We start from the raw sequence: 23,937 nt of genomic DNA on the forward strand, positions 1-23,937 counted from the left end.
TTCTTTTTTTTTTTTTTAAAGATTTTATTTATTCATGAGAGACACATGCAGGGAGGGAGCCTGCTGTGGGACTTGATCCCGGGACTCCAGGATCAAGCCCTGGGCAGAAGGCAGGGGCTAAACCGCTGAACCACCCAGGGATTCCCTCTTCTGTCTTTCAAATAAATAAAGACTTTAATGGGCAGCCTGGGTGGCTCAGTGGTTAAGCGTCTGCCTTCAGCCCAGGGTGTCCTGGAGACCCGGAATCGAGTCCTCTGTTAGGCTCCCTGCATGGAGCCTGCTTCTCCCTCTGCCTATGTCTCTGCCTCTCTCTCTCTCTCTCTCTCTCTCTCTGTCTCTCATGAAGAAATAAATAAAATCTTTAAAAATAAATAAAGTCTTTAAAAAAATAAAATCATACTCATTTTGAGTGGGAGAATAACAATACAGTAGAGAAATAACAATACATTTAAATGTTAAATTCTGAAGAGCCTGAATTTTATTTTATTTTTTATTTTTATTTAAATTCTAGTTCGTTAACATCTAGTGCAAGATTGGTTTCAGGAACAGAATTCTGTGATAAAATTCCATGATTCATCACTTACATACAACACCCAGTGCTCATCACAACGGGTGCCCTCCTCAATCCCTATCACCCATTGAACCCATCCTCCCCGCGACCTCGTCCCATCAACCCTCGGTTTGTTCTCTATCATTGAGTCTCCTGTAGTCTGTTTCCCTAAAGCCTGAATTTTAGACTTAATCTTCAGGAAACTTTTTTAAAAGTCACTTTCAAATATACAGAAATTCAAGTGGAGTTTGCAAAAGTGGTCCTCAAAAGACTTCAACCAGGAGAGAGAATAATTACTAGCATTTATGTTGTTGGTATGTGTGTGACTCTAACTGGACTGCCCAACTGTCCTGGTTTGCTCGGGGTGCAAGAGGGATTCCCAGACATGGAACTTTTTGTTTTAAAACCAGGACAGTTAGGGGGAAACTGAGATAAGTTGTCCACCCTCCCTAATAGATAGGGTTCATTAATTTTCTGAAGTTTAAGCATCAATCAATCACTGGGTATTCACTGAATGCTTACATCTGCCCAGTACTCTCCCCACTGGGCACGGTGAGATCAGAAGGAACAGGAGTCAGGAGGTCCTTCCCTTCCCTGAAGTTCTGTGGCCCCTTCATTGCTTCCTAGGAGTTTATTGATTTTATTTATTTATTTATTTATTTATTTATTTATTTATTTATTTATATTTATTTATTTATTTTTGCTTCCTAGGAGTTTATGATGTCATTTTCCTAAAACACTCAATGACTGCTTCCTAAACAGAACTTGTCAGGCACTATGGTTGGCACTTGGGGTGCCCAGATGAATGAGAAGCTGAGTCCGGTGTCAAGGAGCTAACTCTTTTGCGGAGAAGACAGATAAAATACAACTTGGTGAGTGCTGTGTATTATAGGGCTCTGGCAAACTCCTGATCACATACCACATAGCAGGACACAGCTCACTCCAGCTGCAGATGTGCCCAGACAACAGTGGTTGCATGTGCTGCGTGTGGTATGCAAATAGCTTCTAGACTCTAGGTAATAGATGCTATAATTGTTCAGAGGAGAGAAAGATTCTCTTGACAGAGTGATCATTCCTATGTGTATAGAGGAAGACCTTACTGAAAAGATAGGATTTAAGGCAACCTTGAGAAAATTTTAATATAGGTGAGTAAAGACAGAAGGGGCTCTTGCACAGACCCATCGTACTAGTATGTTATGAACCAAAGTTTGTGGTTTATCTAGTTCTGTACACTTGAGGTGCAAAAACTACACCACCACCACCACCACCACCACCAAAAGATTAATAGGCAGAGATGATAATACAGAGGTGGAAATTTAGACTAGAGTCAAGAAAGTTTAATTAACACGTGGTGTCAGATGGACTTAACCAAAGAATCTCACAAAGAAGATAAGGTTGAGAAAACAGGATAAGGTCAGGTGCTAAAGGTTTGTAAATTGCTGAGAAGTTTGGAATTCCTTCTATAGACACTGGGGAGCCAGGGAAGGCTTCTGGGAAGGGAAGCGCTATGGTGAAAGTTTTATTTTAAGAAGCTTAGCCTGGCAAAAGTGATCACCCAGGCCTTCCACAAATTAGAAAAGATTCGGAGTTCCTGATTAAAAACCAAGGGAGTCTTAGCATGTGTGGGAAGGAATATCAAATAAAGTTTTCCCTTTTCATTGCAAAATGCAGCTGTTGGCTGGAGGGAGGGAGAAGCTCTTGGCATCTCCCTAAGGGTCGGAAAGGTGATGCACCTGCAGAAGGAGAAACTGGGGTCTCCCCTACGGAGAGATTCATGGCGGCCACGAACAAACCTTTCCACACACTAAGAGCCATCTGGTAAGTGGGGGAGGCTGTCTACAAAGAGGGAGCCAGGGGACAAAATCTTCCAGTTGCACATTAAAGACCACCAGGAAAATGGTTACTCCTTTATGTATCTGGACAGGATTAAACTAGAGAGAGAAAGCTTCTGTGTCATCCCACATCATAGGCCCTTTCAAATTCCTTTCTCATAGTCTATTTCCATCTCTTAATTTTACCTGCACAAAATATAATCATGCCTGCTTGTAATTACTTATGCATACATGAATACTAGTAAGTTAAACTTGTTCATCTATTTACATAGACAGTGTGATGCATAGTAGCTTAGGAATTGCTTCTTTTCCCTGTGATTTTAAATGTGCAACGAGTTTCTTTCTAAAACACATATTTGCAGATGTCACTTTAAACACTATTTTCTGAGATTATATTTTCCATAGAAAACAGATGTCTGCAATTATCCCTTTTTTGACCTCTGAGACTTATCAAAGTCAAATAGGTAATCATCCAATCAGACGGGCTATCATTATCAGAAGAAAAGTAATTATAATCTGAATATGTTTGAACATGATTATTATAAGCTTTAAACTGTTACACTTTTGATTGGGGCAGAATTGGAAGACATTATCACTTCATAATTCAAATGATGTAACTTCACTTGTTTTTGTCATTTAGAATCTGGAGAGCTAAATTTATTTAACAATATAATTCTTTAAACATGAACAAATTATGCAATAATCTCTTTAAAACCATGAGAATGCTTCTCAAAATCTTGACAGTAAAATTAGGGGATTTTTTTTTTTTTTTTTTTTTTTAACTAGAGCAAATCAGAGCTCGGCACTGAGCCCATCAGAGTGGGAAGCTTGAGGCAGACAGTGTTCTTTTGACAGACATTTTGTGATCTGCTTGGTTCTGTTAAAGAGACCTGCTCCCTTTCTGCCCGCCTCTGGAGGCCCACCCATTGTTGGGCCCAAGTTAAAGGAGATCTCGGCCAAATACAGACATTGATTAGTGAGACAAGAAAGGAGAAAAGGTATACAAGGAAAAAAAATTTTTCCCAAGAAGGTATGTAAGTAGAAGGAGCGAATTAAAGTCAAAATCTGAACTGAGAATTTTGAAAAGTACTTAAGGACTTGGGCCGGAGGTGGGGTGGGGGTAGGGGGCATTGAAGACCTAATGTTTGCTACATCTGGAGCAAGACCGCTTTTCCCATTGAAAATAATTTTATAAAAATCTGGCAACACAGTCCTTGTGTCCAGACACTTGATTAGGTGTTTGCTTAACTTGCTGGGATGCCCTGATTTTTCTCCTCCACCGTTTCCAAGGTCTGTGCTTTCCAGCCGGTGCACCGGCCTTAGGAAGGAGGCGTGACGGCAGGGCGCCTGGGCTGTTCCTGGGGCCTGAGTCCACAGTGAGTTGGTAGATGTGTGTGAGCGAGGAGACGCAGAGCCCTGTCAGAGAATTCTTGTGGCCCAGCCTGCGGGTTAGAAATAGTCACAGACAGGAGCCTTTGGAGGATTTGAAAGGCACTTAATGGTTATTTTGTCATGACCACACCATTTCTTAGGATGCCTATTTAAGAGCAGCCATTCAACTCATAATTCTAGTTCAGCAGAGCAAGACCAGAGGGTTTTGCTTCTCCCCAAACACCGCAGAACTTTGGTAAAAATCAAGTCAGGACCTCATATCGTTCCAACCTCCTTATTAAAAGTACCCCTTTCTTGTTATTTCTTCTTGACGTCTGCCCTTCCCCTACCTCTAGCATGTGTATGTGTCCACTCATTCATTCCAGAAAGACTCACTGAGTCCCTAACGTGGGCCAAGCACTCTGGATATGGCAATGAGCAAAATAGGCAAATATCTCGGCCCAGCTGGAGCTTGCATTCTGGCTAAATTCTTGCTAAGGCCTTCTGCGGAAATGTCAATTGGAAACGAAGGTATTGATGGAGTTGTCAAGGACTGAGGGTAGCATTCCCTTTGTCACCCAGGGAATCAGTACCCCTGGGGGGTGGCCCCAGCAATGGTGTGCACTATGACACTCGCCCGGCGGCGTGAGAGCGATGACGGAGGGCACCCCTGCCTCCAGGGAGGGACCTTGATCTTTGCAGGTTCCTCTTGGGATTTCACCACCTGGACAGGTGCCCATTCGTTCTGTACCTCTCCACCGCCCGGCTGGACAAAAGTCTCCTCTGCTCTGCCCGGGTGAGCTCCCTACTTTGTTCGTCCCTCAACAGCAGAGATCCTGTTTTATTAATGTGACTAATGATCTGTCGTCCAGCACAGTGCCTGGCGCAGCATCAGCTCTCAGAAACCTCTAAGTAAATGAATGGCGGTCCGCTCCCCTTCCCAAGGCCTTTGACGCTCGTTTAGTCTCAGTGGAAAGGGCTTTCTTTGTGCAGTCCCTGTTGGTCACCCATTCCCAGCCCAGCTGAAGATTTTGCAACATGTCAAAGTAGAAATTTCCAGCTTGATTCTTACTCTAAATTTCATGGAGCCCAGGCATTGGAATTATGGCACTGCTTTTCAATGGGGATTTTTTTGTGTGTGTCGATATTTAGTTCATCATGTTGAATATTTTGTGCTTCCGTGCACTGCTTCTGATGGATTTAGCTTATTAAAGTGGGTGGCATCCAGCTGCAGCCCCCTTTTCTTCTTTTTCCTTCTAATCTACTTTCAAGTAACCAAAGCAGCCTATTAACACTTGGTGTTTTCATCAGACCTTGCACACTCCTAGGAGCCTTTGAGCCTGTGATCACATCATTTCCCATCTTTTCAGAATATTCTTTCTCCACAGTTTTGCCTAGCTTCGTTTTCTCCAACTTTCAAGACCCTCCAGCAAGCATAATGGTACTAGCAGTCTGAATGACATATTTTCTACAAAGCCTTTTTGACCGCTATAGGCCATCTCTTCTCCTCATTGCTTCGTGTAATTATTTCATGTAGAAATTTTTCAACATCCTCCTCTGCTGTGTCAGGTATCTTTTTATATAGTTATAGATGCTCACACGTGTGCTCAACCAGCTAGATGAACAGCAGTATAGCACACAGGTAACAGCACGGTTGGAGGGGTACATAGACCTAAGTTTCAACATGGGTCCTCCCCTTGGGGAAGAGATGACTTATGACAGGTTACCTCTGTGCACTTCGGCTTTGCTATCTATAAAATAGGGCAACTGTGCCTGCCTGTATCAAGCACTCCTTCGTATGCTGATGCCTTGACATCGGGGGCCTTGCTGACTTCCAGGAGACTGCCCCCTCTCAGGGCTAGTCAATTCCTAGAGTTGGCAAGGGACTAGCCTGCAAGCATCCTTCTCATGTGTGAGCCAACCAATCCAAAGCCCGTACCCCTAACCACCTCTTTTATTGGGGTCTCATATTCTGACCATTAGCCCATGCCCTAATCTCCCCAGAGCAACTAGGAACAGTCCTTTGGCCCCAGAGCCCACTAAAATGATCCAAACCAGCTAGTCCTATCCCCACTTACCATGCCTCACCTTTTCCTTTGCACAGAAGCCAAAATAAAGGCTCTTAACCTCTATTTCCCCTGCTCCCTCTGCCTCCTTACTGACCCTGGTACTCTGCTTTGTGGCCTCCCCATGATGTAGCACACCACCTCCTGTTTCTAGGGAACTCTGAATAAAAACTTCTTTCTTTGTGACAGCCATTTCCATGTCTACCTGTCTTACCATACCCATTCAAAATCAATTCTGGGTCTATTTTCAAACACTACCTCATAGGGTTAAAGTCATGGTTCTCATGTGGAGGCGATTTCTGACTCCCAGAGGACATATGGCAGTGTCTAGTGACATTTTTAGTTATCACAACTGGGGAGAGAGGCGTTACTGGCCTTAGTGGGTAGGGGCCTGGATGCTGTCAAACATCAAACATCCTACAATGCACAGGTCAACCACAGCAAGAATTCTCTTGCCCCAAACGTCAGTCCTGGCAAGAGTGAGAAACCCAGGGTTCGGTGAGGATTCAATGAGGTCAAGTAAGTCAAGTGTGTACTTCAGGTGACTCTCAGACTGTCACGTGCCCTGGAATCACCTGGCGGGTTTACTAAACTACCTATTGCTGGGCCCACTCCCAGAGTTTCTGGTTCAATAAGTCTGGGGTAGGACCTGAGGATTTACATTTCTAAGCAATTCCAAGATGATGCGGACACTGATCTTTCAGTACCGACTTTGAGAATTATTAGCCTAATTCATAGCAATCACTCGATAAATGATATCCCATAATTATTATTTTATCAGATCCTGTAGGTCAGAAACAGGCGCCTGTGCTTCATATCCTGCACATCACTGGGGCTTGCACCAGGCAGTCATTAAAGATGCTGATGACTGTTTGACACCGAAGCACTACTAAGTGGCAAACAGTACTTACTAAGATACATCTGGGACTAGATTAGAAACTTGTCTAGGTAGGAGTATATTCTAGTTAGCTATTGCTGCAAAACAAGTTGCCCCCAAATTTAGTGCCTTTGAATAACAACCATTTTGTTATATTTCATGATTTTGTGAGTCAGGAATTTGCACAGGGCTCAGCAGGTTGGCCTGTTACATGAGACATTGATTGAAGCTCCTCGAAGAGGTACTGGCCAAGAGGTCAATGTATGCACGCATCTGACACCTTGCTGGCGTGGCTTGAAGGGGGGGTCCCCGCTGGGACTGCCAACTAGAGATTCATGTTTTTAAACTGCCCTGTGATATTTGGTTGCAGCCCTGTTTCTAGTGAAGGGAGTAGAAGACATAAGCAAATGACCCTAGGACTTCATGATTGTACTCTGTTGTTCTCTGAACTTTGGATGTTACGCCCTCTCTCCAAATACATCACTGCAAGCCAGGCAGCTTCCCAACTACTGTCTTCATCTTATGACTGCAAGTTGGAATAAGTATCCATATACCTGTCAGAATTGCCTAGTGCAGTAAAACCCACAATGAAATGCCCTTCCCTGTTGCAGGTTCATTACACAGCATGAAAAATCATATCCCCCAAGGACACAGTCCCACATGGCCTTTCTCTCTCCCACTGCAGTCCACGGTGGCCCGTGATGCACGGATGCTCTGTCCTCATCCCCAGCATGGTGACCGGGTCCTGTACAACCAGAGCCAAACGTAACACTTCCATCCTCTGAATGATGCCTTCTGTCGTGTCTCCAGGGCTATACTTACCTCCTCTGAGGTCCTGGGCTCTCTGACCGGCTCAGCGTGTCAGCAGGAGCTCAATGATGACCTCAGCAGCAGCCAAGCAGTATTCTGGTTGCCTTATTCTCTGTGATTATCCAAAAGGGAAAACAAAAAAAGTCATTTAAAAATGCAGCTTGTGCTCTTCCAGTACAACAAAGGATCTCCTGGAAATCTTTTCTTTTTTAAATGACATTATAATGTATGCTTTGTTTTGTTTTCATCACTTTTATCATCATTTCTTAGCAGAGGCCCAAGTGACTTGGCTGGGGTAAGAGGGGGAAATTATAATGATTCATTTGTATACATTTGTCCTAGTGGGAATTTGATGTGGTGGAAATATTATCAGAATATTAAATTAGAGGCACTCAACATTATTCTCTGTTCTGTCTGAAACCAGACTCAAGATACAAACAGATGAGGCCCAAGGATGCCATGGTAATTCAGTAATTCATGAGCCTCCATCAGAGCACCTTGGTTCTTTCTAAACGGAGTTGACTTAAGTTTTCTCCCGCTGCTGGTATCCTTGGTGCGGTGAAGTTTTTAGCTAGCCCCTCTTCCTCACTCAATTCCTCTCTTAAAGTCCCTCCTAAAGGCAACAGCTGATGTGGTTCTGGAGAGGCAGGCACACACCTAGCTGTCCTGAACACCAGGTGCTTGCCAACAAATCTCTTCCAGCAAGGTGTTCCCCAGCTGGTTCTTAGCAGCTCTCAACCCGAATCAGAGCTGACCAGCTCCTGAGACCAGTGTAGGAGTCAGGATCCAACTAGAAAACAGGAACCACTGGGGAATTTGAAACAGAAGGGCTTTGATGTGGGGATTGATTACACGAGGATGGGAGAGCCTAGAGGCCAGCTGGGGGGCAGCGAGGAATCCAGAGACTGGACGCTGGCATTGCCACAAGGCAGAGGGAAGAGGGGAGGGAGTTCGGAGCTCAGGGCATTGTCACGGGCTAGAGGCTGGCACCGTAGTGGACCAGAGATGCTGAGCAGCTGCAAAGAGGAAGGGGAAGACATTCCTGTCTCTCTCTCTCCTTCTCCTCACCCTCCACTCACCTGTCAGTGCTTCCCATCCTCCAGTCTTGGAAAAGCAACAGGCAGAGGTCAGGCCTTTTGATTCAGAACAGGGTAAGGAAAGACCAAGAAATAGACCCAAGAGAAACGGCCAGGAAAACGTGCCCTGCAGTAACCCTGTGAAACTATTTCCACTCGGCTCTATGTGGTGTCTCCAGCACCCTGCACCATCCATCCTCCAGCCAAGGTCACTGTCAGCTGCTTGAAGGTCCCAGCCACTGATATCTATTCTGACTGTGTTGATGCAACCTTGTCCAGGAACAAAGAGCCTTTCTCAGCAAGTCCCCAATCTGGTCGGGTCTCTACTTTCGGTCGGCGGCTCCTCCAGCCTCCCTGGTCCCCGAGGGCTTCTTCTCCTTGCTTACATGTTTGCTGTCTCCTAGCTCACTCTTGTTCCCACTGACTCTTGAGCATCTTTGCCAATTTGATTGTGTCAAAGATCCATTTTTGTAAACTGATCCCTAGGTCCAGTGAGTGTGGTCTGGTTTGGTGTCAAATAATCCTCTTGTTCACTATAGAAATATATATTATTATTATTATTTCTCTCCTTCAGCAGAAGGTGGCATTTTGCTCTCATGATGGACCCAATTCAAGGGAAAAGGGGGTTAGATTTCACTTGTTTGCAGAAGAGCTTGTGGGATGGGAGGTATTTTTGTGGCCAACCTTGGAAATACAACGAGCCCTAGGCAGAGACTTAGTAGATCTCCTCAATCCTAATTAATAGTTTTTCTCAAAGATTTCCTCCCTCCTTCCGACTCTTCCTCCCTCCCTCCCTTTTTATTTTCTTATTATACCTAGAGACGGGAAAAGTTAATCTTTGGGAAATAGTCCATCTCTGCATAGAGCTTGATCACAGAATACACTTTGAAATATTTATAATGGCTCTTTATTTTTTCCTGATTTCAATAGACTAGACTCAAACTCCCTCACCACTAACATATCCTAATATATTAATAGAAAGAAAAGTTATCAGGACCCACTCTCAGAAGACTGACTCCACTTGCCATCTTCCCCATGGCTGTCTGGCCACACAACCGTTTTCAAGGTACGATTAGCGCATTCTCCACCATAGAGTTCTCCTGCAGGTGCTCCTCTTTCTCTTTGCCCATGTCAGGGAGTACACAGATCCACTCCCTCCCCTATGACACGCCTTCCAGTGATCAAGTCAGAGATAGCACCTCTGAATTGGTTTGATTAGGCCTACTCAGCAGGATCTGGGACTGTGGACCAGGTGGGGAGATAGCGCTTGACAAATCAAGAGGCACCATAGTGGAAGGGGGTCCTCCAGTCCTTCCTGCTGGCCAAACTTGCTCTTTCCACAGGGAAGGGGGACAGAAAGCCCAGGAAGAGGACTTCTGGAGTGATCCAGCTCCCAGAGTGAGAAAGTAGAGAAAAGTTACATGTGGAGAAGAAAAGATGGCCTTTCCTCTTGAAGGTATGCATTCTACAGAAACTTGACAGATGAGCCCATACTAATCATGAAGGCAAGAAGACAGCACGGGTCGGCAATGCTCCCAACTGTTCTGACCACCAAACAAGCATCAAGTACCTAGCTGAGAGAGGACAGGGGTAATTTAGACCAAGTGGAATGCCCTCTATTTGGGTTCTGATTTCCTTGTCTCTGGGAAGTACAACAGTTGTGCTGAGCTTGGCTCTCCAGACCTGCAGGTTTCAAACCTATCAGAGCTAGCACCTCTTTATTATAACTACTGGTTTATAATTCCCCCTTTAATATCCGGAAGAAAATAACGTAACTCTTCACACTTCAAAAAGATAGCAATACCGATAGAAGAGCACAACGCTATAATATAAGAAGGGGCATTTCAGTGGGTGAACGCTCAGCCACCGTGCGCTATGGCTTTGGAAGCTGCAATCAAGTTATGAGGCCTCACTGATGTGGAGAGATCCCAGCAGCGGAATAATTACAAAGGCAGCCCATACAGGTGGCTGTTTCTCCATCCGCGATGGGGTTTTTCTGAGACGATGAACAGCTCTTGACATTTCTCTGAACAAAGCAGAGTGTAATCATCTTGATTTATATGGTTGTATAAAATTCAGTGTGTGCTAAAACAATGCAAAAAGACCTCGTGTAAATTTAAAAAAACAAGTGAAGTTCTAAGTTCCCATACTGTGAGTCAGGTTTTTCATATATGAAACTACCCTGTAGAATGCTCAAAAGTCACGTGGGATGCAAGAAAATGTTATTGTTGTTGGCCTCTGCCTGCTAAATGGCAGTAGTCCCTCCTACCTTGTAACAGCTCCCCAAAGCCCCCCCAGATTTCCAAAATGCCCTCGAGAGCATTGAAAATCATGCTCTGAAGTGTTAATCAGCGAGCCTTGTGAGTGTGTCCTAAGGTCTAGGAAGGGTCCTAAGAAGCTTATATGTAAGACGTTTTTGGCTCAATTATTTCCTTATCACGCTCGAGGAAACTGAGGCTCCGAGAGGCTACCTAACTTCCCAAGGTCACAGAACAAGGGTGCCCATGGGGGTGGAGGCTCCACTGAAGCCATCCCGGCCCGCATGAGCCATTAGCACCCTCTCTCTTGATTTGCGTCTTCATCTGTGAGACTTGTTTTTCCAACCTGCTTCCTACTGACAGGTCTAGGCTCTGACAACATGAGAAAGGCCTCCGGACGGGCAGAGAAAGCTGTTTGCCCCCCTCCCCCCGCCCTGTTTGTCTCCCCGAGGGGCCCTCCGCGGCCCTTGGCAGTGCAGTGGGAGCTCAGGCCTCCCTTCCCCCCCAGATCCTTCCTGATCTTGCTTTTCATCTGCGGGTCGCTGACCTATTTCATCCATTCTTGGGCTATGATAGCTAAACCAAGCAAAAGAGGCATAATTTACTGCCTTCCCTCTGCTTTTCCAATTATCCCATTTGAGCCTCACTAATTTTCTCTTCACCTCTCCTCACCTCACGGAGCTCTTCCGTTTGCTCTATCAGACCACTGGGTACAGTGATGATAACCTGCTTTTACTCCCAGAGTCACCTCAAACAAAGGCCCGCTTGGCCGAGTGGGGTGTTTCCGAAGCGAGGAGCTCCCCTCTCACCCAGCTGCTCAGCGTGTGGCTCGGGAGTTCCTGAGAGCACATCCAGAGTGCAGAGTGCCCTGCTCAGCGCCAACCACACCCCCCTCCAGCGCCCCAGCTCGGCCCTGGCACATTCTGGCTGGCTTCCGGGAGCTCGGACACCCGCTCTGCAACACTGATGCTCCTAAATTCAGTTGTGGAAGACGAGGGGTCATTTTCCGCAGGGGAACCTGATGTCGAGAAAGTAAACTTGAGTGTCAAGGTCTTTGAAGATCTACTGGTTACTCTGGCAAGGATCCCCGCCAGGACCTCCTCTGAGGACAGCATCCAGCTGCATGGGATCTTCTGAACCCACACATTCAAAGAGGATTATGCACATGGCATTAATTTGCATGTGCCTCTAACAGTGACTTGAAGGGAGTTCTCAAATCAACGCTTAGGTGTTGTTCCCTACTGGCTTTCCCCCCACTTTCCCCTGCTCCTATCACTTGGCTACCTCTGCTACCCAACACTCCTTATCGGAAATAAAGAGAGAGGAGGCTATAAAAAGACAAGAAAGGAGATAAAACCAAAAGCAAAGCCCATGAGGACTGTGGGGCAGATTTTTGGAGATCACAGTTTTAACCCAAAGGCCAAAGATAAGGGGTCTGCGACATCTAGCGTTTGGGACCCTGAGAATAAACCCAGCCTTCTAAAAAGCACATAATCCCAGTCACATCACAGTCAGAATACATGATAGTTTTTTCCTCAGTCATTAAGACATATCGGTGCCATGAGAAAGAGATCTTGTTCTCTTCTTTACTCCATGTTTCCTTCCTTCCAATTTCTCCTGAGTAAAATAAGCACAAAAGTATTCGTCTGATACTAAAACATCTCCCCCTCACAGACTTCGTGGAGAAATTGGCCAGGCTGCATGAAAATATTTTAGGCTCATCCCCCGAGAAAAGCAAGGATTAAAAACCAAATGTATTTTATTAGTTATATGAGTAAATACAATATTTTAACTCACCTTTTAGATTTTACAAGTTCAGCTTCTCAGTGATTACCATGCTGTGTAATAAGAAAATATGGTATGTCTGACACATATCTCTGATGTTTCAATTCCCCTTTTCCTGCCTGCAATACTCTTGGCAATAAAGCCCAGTCTTGTAGTTCCATATGCCGCTAATGCGTCTTGCCTCTACCTCTCTCCGTGCACCGGGCACACGTTTTCTAACCAGCCACTGGCTGTCTTCTCCAGGAGGCCCCTACACACCTCCAGGCTGACACCTACAGACCTGGACTTGCCTCTCCTAGGCATGACCCACTCACTCCCCATCCCTCCCATTCTCCCCGTTTTCTCAATCCCAATCCTGCCGGAAGGAACCCCCATGGTATATGTACTTATATTTGACTTTGCGGCACAGTATTTCTGCACACAATGTGTCTCTATACTAGAGGTGAGTTTTTCAGAGTAGGACCTGTGCTTGATTCATCTTTATATTCCTTACATCACTTAGCAAGTGCCTTACATGTTGGAATACTCACTAAATATTCATTTCCTGAACGGAATGAACACTCAGCCTTTAGTGCTGGTGGCAGGGAAATCAAAGGGCCCCAAATGAATGGAGAAGAACTATAACACTCTTATGGCAAAGTCTAGGGCAGGGAGAAGGAGGAACAATGTCCTTTCCAAATGTCTTACAGAGTGCTAGTCATCCTAAATGTTTAATAAGGCATGGTTGATTGAATGACTAATAATGCTCATCCCCTTTGGAAAGTAGTTGGAGTGGTGGGGTGACAGCATTTTCTTTTCATTTGCCCTAGAGGCACAAAGTCAGGAGCAGGGGAGGGGACATATTATATATACTTTCTGGCTAGTGTCATGCACAGTGGACCCCAAGTGCCTGCCCCTGCTGAACTGCCACAGACACATATAATGTCTCCCAACTTCAGATGAAAGGTGGTAGGTCAGCGCCATCCCTACCACAGTGGTTCATTTTCCTACTCACTACGCTACGAGCTTCCTCAGAACGAGGATCCACCTTCTTTATTACTTAATTCATCCATCTTTAGAATATGATGCCTGGCACATTGGTGCTCAATAAATATGTGTGGAACAGCAAATGTTTCTTGGAGCTTAATATTCATGAGGTTAACAATACTCCTAGAAGGACGCTCAGTTATTAAGAAAAACTATTAATCAGTTGTTTTGTAAGGTTTGCGGAAAATGGTCCGGGAATTAACAGGCCTAAACTATTTTTCTTTAAATATTAAATCAGAGTAGTCTCCTTCTTTCCCAGTGTGTTCTCCAGACCACTGGATCAGAATGATCAGATCCATGTGCCCCCCACTCCCAAATGACTAAATGTTATTTTGGGGGGTAAGCATGGGAAGCTAAATTTTAAACATGCACTGTAGGAGTTTAGGCAAACTAAACCTGCAGAGCACTGGCCTAGCATGACAGGTTCAAGAACTGTCTGTCACAGGGAGAGGCAGTGTAGCTCGGAAACTTGACTATGGAACGGAGCCAAGGCTTTCCGTCTCTGGGGTCTTGAAGCATAGGACAGATCTGTTTCTGTCTCAGATGGCATAGAGCCAGGAAATTGGGCAGGATGGCCTCACAAGATTCATTCTGGTTATGTACGTAATCCTTTGAAAAGCACATCCTCTGTCATCCCCTCAAATTCGACATGCGCGTGAACAAAACTCTGGACGTGTCCTTTCTGTGCTGGTAGATGAACACAGCTTGACTCATTTGCTTTCCTTTTCAGTTGTTCGCTCTTCTATGCAGTAAATCCAACATTCTAGAATGCCTGCATAATGCAAGACGTGGGCAAGATACTTCTGAAGAAACTTGGACTACAAATCAACCGTGTGTGAGGAATTCCACTACCGGGGACCTGCTAGGGGAGGTAAGCACATGACAACTAGGGAACAATTCAAAACATGACAAGGAAAGTCAAGAGAAGGTGTTTGATGCCTACGTGGAATTAATCATGCAAGCAGCATCTCAGGATGTTCTGAGGAGAGCGATCGTTTCGAGCTGGGGGTCCATTTGAGCCTCCTTTCTAAGACAGGGGAAGATTTGGAAAAGCAGGAAGGAAAAGGAAAGGTGTGTCCAGGAATGATTGTGGCACGGGCACATTTTAGATGAGGAGGTTGTGGAGGTTAATCGAGAAAGGTGGGGAGTGGATGAGCAAGTTGGAGACCTGTTTGGGGGTGGGGGGCAGTTCTAATGCCATAGCAAGAGAATTTGAGACATTGTCCTGTAGGGCAGTTGGAGGATTGGGAGTCAGTGGAGTTTGGGGAAAGTGGTGTTTTAACAAGATTAATCAGGTGGCAGTTTTAGGATGATGTTTAAAGAGAAAAGAGGTGAAGTAGATAGAGCCGTCTGAATGTGATTATAATGGACCAGACATGAGGTTAAGAGGACTTTGACCAGGGTTCGAGTAGGAATGAAAAGAAAGAAACAAGAGTGAGAGATATTGTGAAGTAAAGAAAGGAGGAAAGAACTCAGAACCAATGGGAAATGGGGTTTCAAGGGAGAAAGAGAAATCAAAATAGAGCATCCATTTTCATCTTGTAAGTATTGATCCCTGGTCGGCTGTATGCAACCTTTTGGAGAAAAAGGTGTTTCCTCGTGTCTGAACCTTGCCAGTGCATTTTTCCATTGACTTACATCAGCTTCAGCATAAGCCAGTCTGCGCATTTCCAGGCATTTCCCTATTGCATTCTAATGTAATAATGTAATTCAGAGACGTGTCCAGTCCCACTTGTTGAGGACAAACAGAGTCTGGCAAAAACCAGGCCATTGTATCAGTTGTCAGCCATGTCTTGGCACATCTACCCTTCAGTGCAGGTACTCTGGGTCAGATGTAAGGAAGTCACTAGCGAAGCACTATAGGTCGATGATGGAGAGACACCTAGACGGTAGCTAGCTAGCTTACTAGGAGGATTGTGATTAGGAAGAAATGGTCAGTCCATATGATCCATCGTTTCCAAAAACCAAACCTAAAGTATAGTTTCCACACTGGGCTTGCTTCCTAAGAGGAAAATACAAGCTCTTCTTGAGGCTAGCTGAATTACTCAGAAAGAGAAGAGAAAGCAGACCCCGAAACTCTGGTGAGAGAGCCGTGCTCCAACTCAGACATCATCGAAAGGCCGCTTCCGCTTCTACAGTGAATGAATGTCTGACCGAGTTTGAAAATAAGGAACTTGGACTAATGAGCTCAGCTGAGAGCGTGGTTGGCATGACATTGGCCTTGTGTTCCAGAGAGAAGAGTCAGTGCCTCAGTTAGGGATGACAGCCTGAGTAGATGGATCGTCTTGTTCGGGGAGATGCAGAAAACATCCTAACTGAACCCTCAGTCAAAAATTAGGTGTGTGATGGAGAAGGGATGGAGGTGTCTCCTGGATGGTTGGCAACAGAAGCTGGCGTCAGGGAGAACCACAGAAGGCTGCAGAAACTGATCGATGAGGATGTACTTCTGGAAAGGTAGAAAGAGCATGTCCCCCAGATCACCTCCAACAGACCCCTGTGTGGTGGGGGGGAGTGGCAGGCTGACAGGGGAGCAGCGTGACCACCTCTGTGAGGGAGAAGCAGCAGTCGGTAGTAGAGAGGAGAGGCCGACTGGCTGAGGACCTCATTCCTGCCTGGGATTCAAGTTTCTATGAGCTGGTGGCCAATTCTGCCTGGGGAACGTTTCCGGCCTGGGAAAGCAGAAGCTGAACTGGGAAGTCATGACGCCATAGCCAGAGGTACAAGATGGCAATGCTACATGGATTCTTCTGGAAGCTCTAGGGTCTTGCAGGGCAGAAGGCTGTCACGTGGTGACAGGATAGAAATGCTAACGATGAGGATGCTGGCAAATGCTTACCAAGGGCTTATTATGTGCCGGCCACTGTGCAAGCTCTTTACACATTCTGTTGCTTTAAATCCTCATAATGAACTTAAGAGGCATGATTATTAGCCCCAAATGAGGAGCCTGAGGCTCAGAGAGGTTAAGTGACTTGTTTATATGGATAGCCCAGGTTCCTCACCACTGCCAGATACCTCAGATGACTCTCCGCCCCCCACCCCCCATCCCTCTATTATTTTTTTGGTCTGGAAATGACATTCAGGGAAGAACAGAGGCACACAGTATCAGACTCTCCGGCAGGTTACAGGCCTCTCCTGTAAGTGTTTACACTCCCCAACAGAGGCCTCGAACAAAGCCGACGCTCAGCGGAGTGAAAATCTTGTCTTCCAGACAACATCTCGATGCAGGCAAAGGGGAAAAAAAAAACATTTGCTAAGCTTTAGATGTAGCCGTTGTCCCCATCAAGAGGCAAGAGCATCTCCGTAATGATGAAAAGCACTATAATTTTAACCTTGTTATTGGACTAAGCACAATTTACGCTAGCGATGGAAGAAAAAGAAAAGATTTATGAGATGTAAGATAGAAAGATAAACTCTTGTCCCTTAGCGGCTATTAGAAACATTGCCAAAATACCATAAATGTGTGAAAGATGACATGATTATTTTTGCATTTCCACTGGGCATTTCCTACATTGCAAGAATTTACAGGGACAGAAGTCCCCAGTACAGATGGTAGAGCTGGAGGGGAAGGGAGGCCGAGCGAGCAGCCACATGCCCAGCTCCTCCTCCTCCGAGGCCCCAGTGGCCAAGGCCCAGTCGGGGACGGCTGTTTCATCGGGACGCGGCATCAGATGCTGGTCCTCCACAAGATCTGGAGCTCGGGAGAGCAGCTGGGGCAGTGAGGGAGGCGCCGGGAGAGGAGAGCGAGCTGATGTTCATCAGCCTGCCCCACAAAGCACATAAACAGAAGCTTCCAAGAAGTTAGGGCCACCAGCCTGGCCCCAAGGAGCCACGGAAGGTTTCTTTTTAAAAGAGAAAGGAAATAGTCACCGGAATGTGGTTTAATTGAAACCAGCTTGAAATTGGTCTTGCAGCTGGCCAGCCTGGACCGGTTGTCCTCGAAGGGGCATCATGGACACTCACATCCGAAGGCCTGGTCACAGCAAGGGAGTCATGACCTCGGCTGCCGGGTCAGGTCCAAGGTGCGGACTGTGTAGGGCCTGGGGTTAAATCAGGTAACGGGTCCAGCTGCCAGCCTCGTGAGCAGGAGATAAATTTGGACATCGACCTCTGGAGAAACTTCTAGCAGGCTTGGTTTTAGGAAGATAGGGCGCCAACTATGGGCAAAATTGGGGTTTCAAGATTTGCTCATCTTGAGCGGCATCAATCATTTCTTCAGTCCGGGGCTGGAATAGAGAAGCCAGTGGACCGCTTTAGGGTTCCACTTTCCACAAACTGGGTGTCCTTTCAATCAGTCCCTACCTCTCCGATACAGACGGTAAGAGAAGGAGTTACAGAACACCCGCAAACCGCCTGAGGTGCCCCAAAGAGAGATGCCACGTGCATGGGTGACACAGTCTTGTGAATACTTGTGCATCTAGTGATGTGCAGGCCTTTCACGGGCAGAAATGAGGGCCACGTGCCAGGAGTACTGGCTTGAGTCATGGTGACTTCTGTACCTAGCCGAGGGAGTACTTGGGTTGCTGTATTCCATATTTAAATTTAGGCTGCAAATGGAAAAACAGTTTTTACAACTCTAAATGCACTTTCTACTACACAGAATGGTGACTGGAGCAAAAGCAAAAATAGCTGCTCACACCATGCTCTGAGAAATTCTAAATCTGAAAATGATCATTTTTATTTGCATGCTACCAAATAAGGACATGGGGGAAGCAGTGAGTCACCAACGTTCTAGCACTTACCAGATTCCAGCATGCCGCGAGGGTATTCTTTAAAATGAGAGCTGGACAGTCTAAAATTTACATGAAGCTTTACCCCAGATGCGTAACCGCTGAGTCCTGAAAAATGGGCCGGATCACAACTTTGCCAAACAGTGATGCTAAGTGCTCCGATGACTTCAGTACTTTCAAAACCTCGGATATATGGGAATAACACTTCACATCTGAAGGGTACCTTAGACTTTTAAAGTATTTTCACCTACATCATCTCATTTGATCACATTTGAGTCTCACAAAGTCCTCAAGGCAAGGTGTTTGTAAGTGTGTGGTTGTCATATTAAAATATCATTGAACCAGTGGGGCTTTTTGTAGAGCCAGGATGAATCACAGCGGGTAAGGAAAAAAGGAACAAACAAATGAAGACTAGGGGATTTGGAGATCTAAGCTCCCTGTTAACATTTCACGAGGCCCCTGTATAAACCCGAGTTCTTAAAGTGCCAAAACCCAGCAGAAAGGTTTAGGAATTGCTTGCAAGCCGAGTGTGTTGTCTTCTTCCTCTGTGCTTTTTATAAGACAGTTTAAAGAGAGTTAGGGAATCTTCTGGCCCTTTGTTTTGAAACTTCCTCTGCTTGTTGTCTACTTGTCTGCAGACTGTGAGATTGGTCTATTTGCTTTAAACAGACTGAACAACCTTTAAAATAAGCAGACTTCTGTGACGGGCTGCCTTATTTTGGATGTGCAAAGATGTTTACTGAGCTTCTCATCTCAGACTTGATTCTTCTCTCATTGTGACACAGTTAAGGGTTTAACGGGGAGCACCGTCTGTTGTAGCATGTTTTAGAAGGTGGAAAAAGAAAAAATGTCTCTGTTCTACAGCGTGATCAGCTATCTGCATCTCTCCAAGGATTTTTTTCATGAACCTCAGAAGGAAATCTGTATTATTCAGGTTCCCAGGGGCAAACCACTCTTGCCAAGAGACCACTGAGCAGTTTTCAAAGACAGAAAGCACTTCTTGTGTTCCCAGGAACCAGGTTAGCCCTGGGGACTCAAGGACAGAGACCCAGGAAGAGCATTTTCTGGAGAGTTTTGGATAATTACAATAGGTTTTACATACGGACTTACATCAAAATAGTGAAATAAATAAATTGAAAATGATATCCGCATTGACCCCCCCCCCCCCCGCCCTGCTTCATTGCACAGAGAGACAGGGGTAAAGAGGGGGAGTGAAAGAGACTGCCACCAAGCAGGAATGCTTCTGTCCATCCCCCCACCACCCCCCAGGCTTATCACCCACCTTGGTGCAACACAGCTCACTGTGTATGGGCTTCTCCTGCGGAAAGGAGGCCATGAGGGTGAGCAAGCCAGGGGGTGCTGGGCATCAAGGACATGCAGCGGCAGGTCACAATAGAAACCAGGGTTCAGGATAGAAAGGTTCTGGTGCTGCTTCCACCTCAGATTATTTGTGAGACTTTGGTCCAGGCATTCTCTCTCACTCATCTGTAAAACCAGAGGTTGGACCGAGTGTCCCCAAGCTTCCTAAAAGCTCCTAAAAATTGGGATCATCTTGGTAAGGACCGTGTACTGAGGTTGGGAGGCAAAGCATAGTCTTCCCTGTTGGCTGTAAAAGAATAGAGCTGGGAGGTGCTGTGAAAATCCTCCGCAAGGAAGCCTTGTGATGGGTGGGAAAGCCGTAAGGAAGGTAGGGTTGTGTGCAGTGTGTGCCCTGGGGGGGTCTGCGGGCGGCGGAGGGGACCCAGGCCTCAAGCAGCAGGTCGGGCCGGGGCCTGGGGCTGTGCCCTCTCCCCTCGACCCGCTCCCGCTCCTGCTCCGCATGCTCCTGTGGCACCTTGCGCGCACAATTAAATGTCAGCCCCAGAAAACACTTCCCTTGGCTTTGTTGTTCCAGAACGGGCTTCTTTTGTCCTCAATATAATGGATATGCAGAAACAATGATAGAACAGAGATTTTTTTTTTCCAAAGCGATGACAAACACACTGCCGCTTCCTCCCTCCCTCCTTCCTCCTTATCCCCACCCCCCAAAATAAATCATTGTTCCAAAAAAAAAAAAATTCCATTGTCTATTGTCCGCGGAGATGAAGCTCTGCCGAGGACCGGCTCCGGGGGTTCGCCCGGCCCTGAGCGGCCGGCAGGGGGCGCACGAAGGCAGCGCAGACGGGTTGCGCGGGCTCCAGGGGCGGGGCGGGCCGGGCCGGGCCGATCGGGGGCGGGGGGGAGGGGAGGAGCGGGGGTCCCGCCGCCCCCGCCCCCCCCCGGCCCGGGCTAATTGCTGATGCTCCTCTGGGACTCGGGGCGGGGAGGGGCGGGGAGGGGCGGGCGGCGCGGGCGGGGAGCGAGGGGGGAATCCGGTTCCAAAGACACAAAGACTACGGGGGCTCGCGGCCCGGAGCAGCCCCCCCGGCCCTGGCTCCCGCCCCCGGCCCTGGCTCCCGCCCTCGGGGCGGACCCACCCCTGCGAGGAACTCGGGCCCTGGGCGCGGAGCCCCCGCGCCGCTGTCGCTCGCTGAAGCACCCAGCTCGGTGCCCCCCACCCCGGCCTCGGAGCCCCAGCAACCCCCCGCCCCTCCCCGACCTCGGAGCCCCCCCGCGCCCCCACCCCGACCTCGGAGCCCCGGCCTCGGAACCCCAGCATCCCCCTCCCGGCCTCAGAGCCCAGCCGCCCCCCCACCTCTGGCCTCGGAGCCCCAGCACCCCCCATCCCCTACCCCCCCTGCCTCGGAGCCCGGCACCCCCTCCTCGGAGTTCCAGCACCCCTTCCCCCCTCGGAGTCCCAGCACCCCCTCCCCCCCTCGGAACCCCAGCACCCCCTCCCCGGCCTCGGAGCCCCAGCACCCCCATACCCCCTCGGAGCCCCAGCACCCGCCCCCCCCGAGCCCCAGCACCGCCCCCCCCCCCTTGGAGCCCTCCACCTGCAGCCCCCCCCCCCCCCCCGCGGCCGCCTTTGCCTGGGGGAGCACCCTGGGGGCCTGGGGGCGGGAGGCTCCAGTGGCCCAGGCCCTCCCACGAGGAGCCTGTTTGGTGCTGGGCCTCGAGGCCACGATGGCCCCAGAGGCGCTGGGCCCTGGGCTGGGAGCGGGAGCGGGAGCGTGGAGCCTGGGCTCCGGGGCCTGCGGTGCTCCCCAGCCCTCCTGTCCTAGCCCCGCTGCCTGCCGCAGGAATACTTACCTCACAGGAATGCTGTGAGGTTTACAAGTGGTGCTTAGCTTGGGGGGGCCGGTTCGGCAACTATTACTATGAACGGCCTGAGCCTCCCTGGAGGGGGGGTGCACACTCTAACCCCTGAGTGGGACCCGCATCCCTGCTGCCCCGACTGGAGAAGGGCTGGAGGAGAGGGGGAAGCTCCAGCCACCCCCCACCCAAGGCCGTGGCCGTGGGCCTCGGCCCCAGCCTCCTCCTGGCCGGGCTGGGCTGTGGCCACTTGCCAGGGTCCTGGCCTTCCTCTCCCTGGACATGCCCTGGGCTTGGGGAGGGGGACTCACCCAGGTGAGAATCCTGGACCCTCACCTGCCAGCTGGGAAACTGGGCAGGTCATTTAGGGTCCCTGAGATTGTTTGCTCTTCTCTAAAACGGTGGTCTGATTGCGACCTCCCGGGGTTCCTGGGAAGACTGACGGAGGTGAGGTGCACACACCGCCTAGCGGGGCTGATCTCTTCAGTGAATTCAGAATTTCCCATCTTACAGTTGGAAGCTAGGTTAGATCGTCCTGCAGAAGATCATGGAGGTTCACTGGAATTTGCACGGCCAGCCACCGAAGGAGCCCGGCAACGGCCAACAGTTAGCTTCTCTACTCCCACCTGAGTCAGCAAGGCTTGTTTCCCCTCCAGACAAAGAGCAGAAATCCAGTGAGGGCGCGTCCTCCCCAGAGCCTCACAGGTATCATTCAGACACTTAAATAGGCCTGTGACCTTCTGGGGCCAGCAGACGCCCATTTGGGAGCAACACTCCAGCTGGAAGGTTCTCTAGGGGAGGGTCTTGCTTTAGGGTTGCATTCTAGGCCGTGGTGTGTGCCTGGCTAACCGGTGTCTTGGTGACTCATTAGCACTGCCCACACGTGCGCGGCTACCAAGGCAGAGCGCGGCAGCCAGGGTGTGGCGCGGAGCCACCACCTGCCTAAGGCAGGCAGGAGGTCAGGAGCTGTTGACCCTGCTCTGAAAGGACGCTCGGGCATCCCCACGAGCGTCGGATTCGTGGAGCTCCTGGGGGAAGCTCAGGCAATGCGTGGACCGATTCCTTAGGGCAGTGGCAGGGCCAATAAGCAGCTGTGGGCACCAGCTTCCAAAATGGCCCCCGAGCCTTGCCTCCTGGTTATCATGTCCTGGTGTCATCTCCTCCCATATTAAACAGGGCTGACTTGTGCAACCCAAGTGAATGTTACAAAATGACAGTGTGTGACTTCCAAGGCTAGCACAGAAAGCACATTGTGACTTCTACTTTGCTCTCTCTTGTATCACGCACTGTGGGGAAGGCTGGCCTCTGTGTGCTGACAATACTCAAGCAGCTCTATGGGGGCCCCACACACCAAGGAGCCCGCTTCCTGCCATCAGCCGGCAGCAGCTTGGCAGCCGTGGAAGGGCATCATCCTGCATGAAGTGGATCCTCGAACCCCAGTCAAGCCTTCAGATGACTGCAGCTCTGGCTACCATCTTGGCCACATGAGAGACCCTGAACCAAAACCACACAGTCAAGCTATCCCTGAATTCCTGACTCAGGAAAACAGTGTGAGATAAACAAACAAGACTGTTTAGGCTTACGCAAAGGGCAGAGGTGCTGTAGGAGGTGTATCAGTGGTGACTAATTTAGCAACATTCCAGAGAACCATTGGGTTTCCAGAGGCTACAGTGGGGGGTACAGTGAGGCTCCCGCCCCCCCTCACTTCTGCGAGTATAGTTCCGTATACATGTCGGAGTCTAAAAGCCCCTCACTGACCTCATCTGAAGGCCCTGCCTCCAGAGCATGTGGGGGAAAAGCTCAAGCTCGAGTCTCCTAGCAGGACTGAGTTAATAGCAGCCCCAACCTTCGTTTTTGAAAGGGGTTGTGGGTAGGACATTCCCTCCCCTGCCCGCACCTCCTTCCCCCAGCCGGGTCTGGCACTTGGCCCAGGTATAAAATTGCCAGCGCTGTCACTGCTCTTTGGTCTGATTATGAGTGTGTCTGTTCTGATGCGCTGGTTGCAGCGTGTTGTGGGGGAAATGTGGGCACAGAAAAGGAAGCTGGGGCAGATCTCTGGGGCATCCTGTTGTAAGCCTGTAGGTGTGGGGGGGGGGCAGGTTACCATGTCCCGAAGGGCGTGGAAGTGGGCTACTTCATGGATCGGCTATGGAAGTTACGGTGCTCAGCTCATTTTGCTCCTTCCTGAAGTCCCCCTGGCCATTTCCAGACAGAAACGTGTGGCGGAGGCCATGCCCCTGAGAGTGGCCGGGTCACTCCTGGGCAGCAACTTGGTCCAGCACTCATGGTCCAGGAATGTCCTGTTTAATGGAAGTGGAGTGATTAAAAATGATAATCCTATGAAATACTCTTGAGGTGACCAAGTGCGACTTGAAATCCTGTTCT

General features: G+C 48.5%; 1 protein-coding gene and 1 long non-coding RNA gene across 26 annotated transcripts in view; one reads left to right on the top strand and one right to left on the bottom strand.

The window, feature by feature from the left end:
* Positions 1 to 23,937, top strand: part of MAML3 (mastermind like transcriptional coactivator 3) — a 599,968-nt gene that overhangs the window by 87,739 nt on the left and 488,292 nt on the right. For 23 of the 25 annotated variants that reach the window (XM_049097303.1, XM_049097301.1, XM_049097306.1 and 20 more), the window contains 3 exons: positions 1,262 to 1,422; positions 2,222 to 2,368; positions 14,382 to 14,522. The gene's annotated coding sequence lies outside the window, so the exon portion shown is untranslated. Of the gene's footprint in view, positions 1 to 1,261; positions 1,423 to 2,221; positions 2,369 to 9,560; positions 9,649 to 9,925; positions 10,039 to 14,381; positions 14,523 to 23,937 lie in introns of all 25 variants that reach the window. The other 2 variants (XM_049097292.1, XM_049097295.1) reach the window with 2 other exon arrangements.
* LOC112669310 (uncharacterized) lies at positions 2,355 to 9,360 on the bottom strand. Its single transcript, XR_004806948.2, has 3 exons — positions 8,586 to 9,360; positions 7,519 to 7,618; positions 2,355 to 3,824 (listed from the first exon to the last, which is right to left on the bottom strand). It is a non-coding gene; the product is annotated as an uncharacterized LOC112669310 (long non-coding RNA).

This window comes from Canis lupus, chromosome 19 (assembly GCF_003254725.2).
Source record: "Canis lupus dingo isolate Sandy chromosome 19, ASM325472v2, whole genome shotgun sequence".
Lineage (NCBI taxonomy): Eukaryota > Metazoa > Chordata > Mammalia > Carnivora > Canidae > Canis > Canis lupus.